The following is a 10,636-nucleotide window of genomic DNA, read 5'->3' on the forward strand; positions in this document are numbered from 1 at the left end:
AGGGGCAGGGTGGATATCGGGGAATTCACCCACTGTGTAACAGGTGCAACAGACACGAAAGTGGTCAGTGCCGCAAGGGCCGCTGTCAGAGATGTCTCAAGATAGGGCACGAAGATAAAGATTGCAGGAGCTCACGACCTGCGAACCAGAACCAACAACAACCACCAGCTCCTCAAAACCAACAGCAACAGCAACAGCGAAGCAACAGGGGATGTTTTTAGTGTGGTGCTGAAGGTCACTTCAAGCGGGATTGCCCCCAGATGAACCAGAATCGCAACAACAATAACAACCAGGGCAATGGGAACAACAACGGTGGAAATAATAATGGCAATGAAGCTAGGGGACGTGCATTTGTGCTGGGGCAGGGAGAAGCAAGGAATGATCCCAACGTAGTTATGGGTAAGTTTCTTCTTGACGACTTTTATGTTACTGTTTTGTTTGATTCGGGTGCGGATACAAGTTACATGTCCCTAAAAGTTAGCCAAATGTTAAAACGTGCACCAACTCCCTTAAGCACCAAGCATGTCGTAGAGTTAGCTAACGGTAAAAGTCTAGAGGCCACACACATAGTACACGGTTGTAATCTTATCCTCGCTGGTCAGACTTTCTCAATCGATCTCATTCCCATAGTTTTGGGTAGTTTCCACATCGTTATTGGGATGGATTGGTTATCCCAGCAGCAAGCAGAGATCTTATGCAAAGAGAAGATTTTTCATATCCCTCGTTCCGGTCAGGAACCTCTCGTGATTCAAGGCGACAAGAGTGGTGCCGTGGTGGGCATCATCTCTTTCCTAAAGGCCCAGAAGTGTTTGCGAAAGGGCCACACCACTATTTTAGCGCTTGTTACTGACGCCTCAACGAAGGAGAAGAGATTGGAGGACATTCCAGTAGTTTGCGACTTTCCTCAAATGTTTCCAGAGGAATTACCTGGGCTACCGCCTCATCGCCAGGTCGAATTCCAGATCGAGCTAGCTCCAGGAGCAGCACCAATAGCTCGTGCACCGTATCGATTAGCCCCATCAGAACTTGAAGAACTATCCAAACAACTGCAAGGACTCTTGGATAAGGGTTTCATTTGTCCTAGCTCATCACCTTGGGGAGCTCCAGTACTATTCGTGAAAAAGAAAGACGGTACCTTCAGGATGTGCATTGACTACCGTGAACTCAACAAGGTGACCGTGAAGAATCGCTATCCTCTTCCACGCATCGACGACCTGTTCGACCAATTGCAAGGGTCGAGCTACTATTCGAAGATAGATCTGAGGTCAGGCTACCATCAGCTGAGAGTCCGGGATGAGGACGTCTCCAAAACAGCATTCAGAACTCGCTACGACCACTACGAGTTTCTAGTTATGCCATTCGGGTTAACGAACGCGCCTGCGGTCTTCATGGATCTTATGAACAGGGTGTGCAAACCTTACTTGGACAAGTTTGTGATTGTCTTCATCGACGACATCCTGATATACTCTAAGAGTCAGGAGGAACACGAGCAGCATTTACGACTCATTTTGAAACTCCTTCGAACAGAGCAGTTATACGCCAAGTTTTCAAAATGCGACTTCTGGCTTCGTTAAGTCCACTTTCTAGGCCACGTGGTAAACAAGGATGGGATCCATATTGATCCATCCAAGGTAGATTCGATCAGGAACTGGCCTGCACCGCGTACGCCAACGGAAATACGCTAATTCTTGGGTTTGGCGGGGTATTACAGACGATTCATTAAAGATTTCTCAAAGGTTGCACAGCCGCTTACACCACTGACACAGAAGGGTGTCACCTACCGTTGGGGTAATACTCAGGAAACAGCTTTTCAACACCTAAAGGATAGGCTCTGCAGCGCACCTATTCTTTCATTGCCAGAGGGCACAGACGATTTCGTGGTCTATTGTGATGCATCCATTCAGGGTCTTGGATGTGTGTTAATGCAGCGCGACAAAGTCATTACCTACGCTTCGCGCCAACTTAAGGTTCACGAAAGGAACTACACAACACACGATTTAGAGCTGGGAGCTGTTGTTTTCGTGCTCAAGATATGGCGACACTACCTGTACGGTACCAAGTGCGCTATCTACACCGATCACAGGAGTCTCGAGCATATCTTCAAGCAGAAGGAATTGAACATGCGTCAACGTCGATGGGTTGAACTACTTAACGATTACGAATGCGCCATCAAGTACCATCCAGGCAAAGCCAACGTTGTGGCTGACGCTCTCAGTCGAAAAGACACTCTACCTAGACGCGTGCGAGCACTACAGCTTACTATTCAGTCTGCTCTTCCTGCACAGATACGAGATGCTCAGGTAGAAGCATTGAAACCAGAAAACGTAAGGGTTGAAGCCTTACGTGGCTCAAGGCAACGATTAGAACAGAAGGAAGACGGTGCCTATTACGTAGCAGGGCGTATTTGGGTCCCACTATATGGCGGTTTACGAGAACTTGTGATGGATGAAGCACGTAAGTCTCGCTACTCGGTACATCCAGGTTCGGATAAAATGTACCACGATCTCAGAACTACGTATTGGTGGCCTAGCATGAAGGCCCACATTGCAACTTACGTCGGCAAGTGTTCGACCTGCGCGAGGGTCAAGACGGAATACTAGAAACCATCAGGCCTACTTCAGCAACCAAAGATACCACAATGGAAATGGGAGGAAATTTCCATGGATTTCGTTACTGGCCTGCCTAGATCTCAACGTGGAAACGATACCATTTGGGTGATCGTGGATCGACTCACAAAGTCTGCACACTTCCTGGCTATTAAGGAAACAGACAAGTTCTCCACTCTTGCAGACGTGTATCTCAAGGAAGTTGTCTCCAGGCACGGGGTGCCAACCTCTATTATTTCGGATCGTGATGCACGATTTACTTCAGAACTATGGCAAGCAATGCACAAATCTTTTGGCTCTCGTTTAGACATGAGCACAGCTTACCACCCTCAGATAGATGGGCAGTCTGAGCGCACTATCCAGACTCTAGAAGACATGCTTCGGGCATGTGTTATCAATTTCGGCAGTAGCTGGGAAAAGCATCTCCCTTTAGTGGAGTTTTCATATAATAACAGTTACCACACTAGCATTCAAGCCGCTCCATTCGAGGCATTGTACGGACGTAAATGCCGGTCACCTCTCTGTTGGGCAGAGGTGGGGGATAGTCAAATCACAGGTCCAGAAATGGTAGTTGATGCTACTGAACGAATTGCACAGATACGGCAACGCATGGCGGCGGCTCGCGACCGTCAGAAAAGTTACGCTGATAAGCGCAGGAAACCACTCGAGTTCCAAGTTGGGGATCGAGTGCTACTTAAAGTCTCACCCTGGAAAGGGGTAGTTCGTTTTGGCAAACGAGGCAAACTCAATCCGCGGTATGTCGGACCGTTCGAAATCATAGAAAGAATAGGCAAAGTAGCCTACAAACTGAACCTACCAGCTGAACTCGGTGCAGTTCACAACGTTTTCCACGTATGAAATCTGAAGAAGTGTCTGTCAGATGAGACCCTCATAGTTCCTTTGAAGGAGCTCACTATCGACGAACAGTTGCGATTCGTCGAGGAACTAGTAGAAATCACGGACCGGGATGTTAAGGTCCTCAAGCACACCAGAATACCTCTTGTTCGAGTTCGTTGGAACTCCCGTCGTGGCCAAGAGTTCACCTGGGAACGCGAAGACCAGATGAAAGAAAAGTATCCCCAATTGTTCGCGAACAGTACAATCACTACTGAGGCCGAAGCTACCACGAAATTTCGGGACGAAATTCCAGATCAACGGGGGGAGGATGTGACACCCCAGGAAAACCATGCAACTTAACTAGCTTCCTCAGTGAGTACGTACCAAATTTCGGGATGAAATTTCTTTTAAGTTGGGGATAATGTGACAACTCGTATTTCTGAACCTATCTTTGTACTTTGATGTAACGTTTGTGAACATGATACGACTATATGAACTTGAGTGATTAATTGAATGTTATAATTATATGTTATGTGTAATATATGTATGTATGCAAACGAGCCCAAACGCACAACACTCACCCGATCGCATAAGCCCATTTGGGCTACACTCTTGTATTCGGAGCAAATGGGCAGCCCAAGTGAGGGTTCGGCCCACTTCAATTACACGCATAACACTAGGAGGTAGGGGTATATTCCTCATTAGTTGAAAAACACTTTACACACACAAACCCTAGCTCTTTCTCTCCTCTCAACTCGTCGGCAAACACACCCTCTCCATCGGAGCTTCTTGATTCGGATCACCCTCTTCTACCTTCAATTCGGTTAGTGTTTCATAGTTATTGCCTTGTTAATTGATACCGTGATTTAGATGTTATCATGCAATGACTTGTGAATGATATATTATTGATTATGAATGTTGATGGTTAGTATTGATATTCGGCTCACATGTAAAGGATTATGATCAATAATTGTTAATCGTGTGATGTTGTTAATGATCTAGAATCTATTGCAAATAATCGGCAGTGATATACGATTTTAGGATGATGGTTATGTTGTTAGGATCATGAGCCATGTTAATGATTGTGATTGATGTTTATGTTTTGATTATATTTAGGGTTCATATGAATTAGATGTTAAAAACTCTCATTTGATCGATTATTGGTTAAGTTGGAACCGGATAGTTGTTGATTGTTAACCACGAAAATAGGAAACTGATTGATTTCCTTGACTGATTTATTTTATGATTGGTAACTTTCGATTTTCCATAAATGATATGCATAATATTCGGGTGTTTAAACTAATCGCACAAGGCTCCTAGTCGCACAAGGTCAGACCGTACAGGATCTGATCTGATCGCACAAGGAGTCCAGTCGCACAAGACGATCCAATCGCACAAGGTGCCCCAGTCGCACAAGGCTAATTGGATCGCACAAGTTGTAATGTTGGGCCGGGTATACAAGTGGGCTGGGCTAGTTCGGATCGCACAACCCAAAATGGATCGCACAAGTCGACCGGATCGTACAAGCCGTCCGGATCGCACAAGACCTATATTTATTTATTGGGCCGCATTCTGTTAGGATTTATCATTGGGCCGGGTTATTCTATTGGGCTTCTAAGGGTGAATCGCACAAGACAGTTAGACTTGTGCGAGCCCAATCTTTTAATCACACAAGTTGAATATGTTATGACTGTTAAACGTGATGATGTGTAACTGCCATGATCTGTACGTGTTCCTTATCTGCTAGCTTATGTGATACTTATGTGCACTACTCGAAAACAAAACCTGACTTGTATGGTAACTATGTTAGGACGTGGTTGACCACTAGCAACTAGACTTGATCTTTCTGTGTATATGCCGAGCAAACCAAGGTGAGTTCACACTCTTACCAAGGCATGGGGTTCCCAGGGTCGGGAATGGGTTTGGAAGATTTCTTATACTTAAGACATTATCAGGATTACGTACTTTAGGCCTCGGGAGAGGAAGGTTATTGATAAATACTGCTAGACTAGTGATACAAATACTTCTCTTCGCACACACGCCGGGAATGGCTGCGATAATAGAACTAATCTTCGCACACATGCCTGGAATGGCTGCGAACCATACACTAAACTTCGCACACATGCCGGGTGGGCTGCGATACAAATATACCTAGTCTAGAATACTTGGGAAACTCTCACTAATCTTCGCATACATGCCTAGAGGGCTGCGATACAAATGCATACTTGGGAGTCCATTGGTTGGGGTGTGACAGATTGGTATTAGAGCCATAACTATAGGGAATTAGGCTAGACACGACCTAGTCCGGGTCGTTGTCTTAGAGACCTAGACTATAGTTAGGAACCAACAAACCTAGCTTATGTGCTATATTCTAATATTCTACGCTACCACTGCACTCGAATTTTCAAATAGAGTCAAGCGATTTAGTCGAGATTAGGTGTGAAAGCCACAAACTCTCGACTAAATTGTTTGGTCAATGCTGATTTTATCAATTTATCAATGGTTTCCTCATTATTTTCGATAACGAACGAGGAGAATTATACCAAATTAGGAGTGAAATCCATATTTTGATGAATAATCTACTCAAAACAAGAAAGCAGTTGCTAAGCTAGGGGTGAAACCCTAACCTTGACAACTTGTTCCGGATTTTTTTATTTTTATTTGTCTCACCAAAGCCTCGATGGACTCCAGCGACCTGAACTCACAAGTATGACCCAGGGAATACGCGTTGAATGCCCAAGAATCGAGGGAGAAACGCGATCCCGAAAGTCGAAAAGTGACGACAAGTCTACTGCGAATAGTCGAATCGCTTTGGGTAGTCGATGTCTAATAGCCGCAGACAATCCATTACTCGATTCTACGTGTTTCGATTCTGAGCCCGCAACTGCTGACTCTGATAATTCGCCGATTTTATATGATTTATGTGTTTATGTGCTTAATTTTTTTTTGGAGAATTATTCGATTTTTACTATCACTTTGATCAACACACACGACTCGCATTGCTCTTCTATCTCAACACGCTAACAAGTCGCTGCAAATCTAGACAAAATTACGCTACAATATACGCTTATACTGTCGACATGCTATACGATCATACTATACTACCTGATACGATATACGTGACCGATATATACGAACGACACGCGAGCTTTGAATGATAGGTTTCTGTATTCTGACAGCCTCGGTGACTAAATGCGTATGTGCTTCTATGTTTCTGTGTTTCTGTGATCTACGTGCCTACGTGCTTATGTGCTTCTGTGACTACGTGAATCTGTGGTTATGTGCCTATGTGTTTATGTGATACGTGTTTCGACGTGTTCCTAAGCTTTAATAAGTAGTAGACGTGTGAGGTGAGATTCGGTTTGTTGTGTCTGAGACCTACGACAATGTCCGTTGCAGACCACGTCGTCATCTGGACACCGAACCCCTCTTACCCGCCAAGAGAAGAGAGACAAGCGTCTCGCTGCCATCATCGCCAAGCAAGTGGCACAAGCTGTGAGCGAGGTATATGAAAACGTTAGCAAATCGTCTGAGGAGTCGCGAACCGATGCTCCTAAAGATGGTAACAAGACCGTTTTCAGTTTCAAACAGTTCAAGGCATGTGGACCAAAAGAGTTTACCGGAGAAGATGGCCCTACCGCCATGTTTCAATGGTTTGATTCGGTTGAAGTCACTCTGCGCCAAAGTGGCTGTCTTGAAAATCTCCGTACCCTCAATGCGACCGGTGTCTTCCAGTCCCGAGCTCTAGACTGGTGGACGGCCAAACGAAACAAACGCGGGAATGATGCAGCTTATGAGCTGACTTGGGAAGAGCTGAAGGCCATCATGATGGACGAATTCTGCCCTCCCCATGAACGCCAAAAGCTGGAGGACGAGTTTTGGAACATCAAGCAGAAGGACGGAGACAACGTTGCTTTAACTGCTCGCTTCAAGCAGCTTAACATTATCTGTCCCAATCAAGTCAAGACTCCAGACATGGCCATCAAGAAGTACATTCGAGCTCTACCTGATTGTGTAGCCGACTTTGTTCATGCCGCCAAGACATCATCAATTGAGGAGACTTACTTGCTTGCCGCCGAGATCAATGACAAGCGGGTAAAGTCTGGTTTCTGGGATAAGCCATCCAAGTCTTTGCATCAAGCTACTACTGCACCGACTGCCGACACCTCCACTGCTCAACCATCCAAGTCATCACGTCGCAAGAAGAAGCACAACAACAGCAGCTCCAGCAACAAGAACTGTGTCGTCACGACAACTGCTGCCCCTCTGCAAGCCGTACCGGCTCAGCAGCAGTCTCATCACCGACCAGCCCCAATGACCAATGCACTGCCAGCAAAGCGTGCTTACACATGTCCCAACCCGCTCTGCCCGACATGCTCATATCATCATCCGGTGGGAATCGCCTGTCGTTTCTGCGCTCACTGCAATCTCTACGGTCATTTCACTGCTAACTGTCGTTATGGTCCCCATCAAGCCCCAGTTCAAGCCGCCGCTCATCAAGCTCTACTCCCAGCCCCTCAAGGCCAACCCGCTGCTCAAGCACCCACGATCAATGTGACAACTCGTATTTCTGAACCTATCTTTGTACTTTGATGTAACGTTTATGAACATGATACGACTATATGAACTTGAGTGATTAATTGAATGTTATGATTATATGTTATGTGTAATATATGTATTTATGCAAACGAGCCCAAACGCACAACACTCACCCAATCGCACAAGCCCATTTAGGCTACACTCTTATATTCGTAGCAAATGGGCAGCCCAAGTGAGGGTTCGGCCCACTTCAATTGCACGCATAACACTAGGAGGTAGGGGTATATTCCTCATTAGTTGCAAAACACTTTACACACACAAACCCTAGCTCTTTCTCTCCTCTCAACTCGACGGCAAACACACCCTCTCCATCGGAGCTTCTTGATTCGGATCACCCTCTTCTACCTTCAATTCGGTTAGTATTTCATAGTTATTGCCTTGTTAATTGATACCGTGATTTAGATGTTCTCATGCAATGACTTGCGAATGATATATTATTGATTATGAATGTTGATGGTTAGTATTGATATTCGGCTCACATGTAAAGGATTTTGATCAATAATTGTTAATCGTGTGATGTTGTTAATGATCTAGAATCTATTGCAAATAATCGGCTGTGATATACGATTAGGATGATGGTTATGTTGTTAGGATCATGAGCCATGTTAATGATTGCGATTGATGTTTATGTTTTGATTATATTTAGGGTTCATATGAATTAGATGTTAAAAACTCTCATTTGATCGATTATTGGTTAAGTTGGAACCGGATAGTTGTTGATTGTTAACCACGAAAATAGGAAACTGATTGATTTCCTTGACTGATTTATTTTATGATTGGTAACTGTCGATTTTCCATAAATGATATGCATAATATTCGGGTGTTTAAACTAATCGCACAAGGCTCCTGGTCGCACAAGGTCAGACCGTACAGGATCTGATCTGATCGCACAAGGAGTCCAGTCGCACAAGACGATCCAATCGCACAAGGTGCCCCAGTCGCACAAGGCTAATTGGATCGCACAAGTTGTAATGTTGGGCCGGGTATACAAGTGGGCTGGGCTAGTTCGGATCGCACAACCCAAAATGGATCGCACAAGTCGACCGGATCGTACAAGCCGTCCGGATCGCACAAGACCTATATTTATTTATTGGGCCGCATTCTGTTAGGATTTATCATTGGGCCGGGTTATTCTATTGGGCTTCTAAGGGTGAATCGCACAAGACAGTTAGACTTGTGCGAGCCCAATCTTTTAATCACACAAGTTGAATATGTTATGACTGTTAAACGTGATGATGTGTAACTGCCATGATCTGTACGTGTTCCTTATCTGCTAGCTTATGTGATACTTATGTGCACTACTCGAAAACAAAACCTGACTTGTATGGTAACTATGTTAGGACGTGGTTGACCACTAGCAACTAGACTTGATCTTTCTGTGTATCTGCCGAGCAAACCAAGGTGAGTTCACACTCTTACCAAGGCATGGGGTTCCCAGGGTCGGGAATGGGTTTGGAAGATTTCTTATACTTAAGACATTATCAGGATTACGTACTTTAGGCCTCGGGAGAGGAAGGTTATTGATAAATACTGCTAGACTAGTGATACAAATACTTCTCTTCGCACACACGCCGGGAATGGCTGCGATAATAGAACTAATCTTCTCACACATGCCTGGAATGGCTGCGAACCATACACTAAACTTCGCACACATGCCGGGTGGGCTGCGATACAAATATACCTAGTCTAGAATACTTGGGAAACTCCCACTAATCTTCGCACACATGCCTAGAGGGCTGCGATACAAATGCATACGATACATGGATCGCTAAACGAACATACGATTTACAATACGATTACTATAACTGAACAAACCACTGTGAACTCGCTCAACTAGTTGGTGACTCTCTGTTACATGCCTTACAGGACCATAGGTACTCATGGAGCTTGCACGGGAGGCGCAGTCGTTGTGGGCACGGATTGTGGATATTATGATAAACACTTTTATAACATATCAACTTAATACTTATGTTGGGTTTTTACATTAATGCTTCCGCTACACACTTGTCTATGTTTGGTTTTGAAAACACCTTTCGTATTGAAGAATGACATTTACTATTTACATATACGTTCAATATAATTGGTGGCTTGATCCTGGTCATGTCACGCCTCCAAGCGGTGGTACCCTGCGTGTGGATTTTGGGGGTGTGACAATCAATGCTCGAGTCTGCTTTGCATGTGGTGATCCTAACCATTTTTCAAACATGTGCCCAAACAGTGTGGTGAAACAAGAGCCCCAACAACAGCAGCAGCAGCAACAACAAGCAGCCCGTGCCAGAACCTTCAACATCAATGCTCGTCAAGCCCAGGCTGACAACAACGTGGTTAATGGTACATTCCTTGTGAATGGTATTTATGCCTCATGTTTGTTTGATACTGGAGCTGATAACTGCTTTGTGTCGTTTGAATCCGAGAAGCTCCTTAGTCGTAAGCGTTCTTATCTCCCCTCGTCATTCGAAGTTGAAGTCGCTACAGGAAGAACTGTTGTCGTTAACTTTGTTCTCCATGATTGTACTCTCGAGCTCAACAATCACATCTTCCCAATCGACTTTATTCCTATGCAACTCGGAAGTTTCGACATCATAGTAGGCATG

Source organism: Helianthus annuus, chromosome 2, assembly GCF_002127325.2.
Source record: "Helianthus annuus cultivar XRQ/B chromosome 2, HanXRQr2.0-SUNRISE, whole genome shotgun sequence".
Classification (NCBI taxonomy): Eukaryota; Viridiplantae; Streptophyta; class Magnoliopsida; order Asterales; family Asteraceae; genus Helianthus; species Helianthus annuus.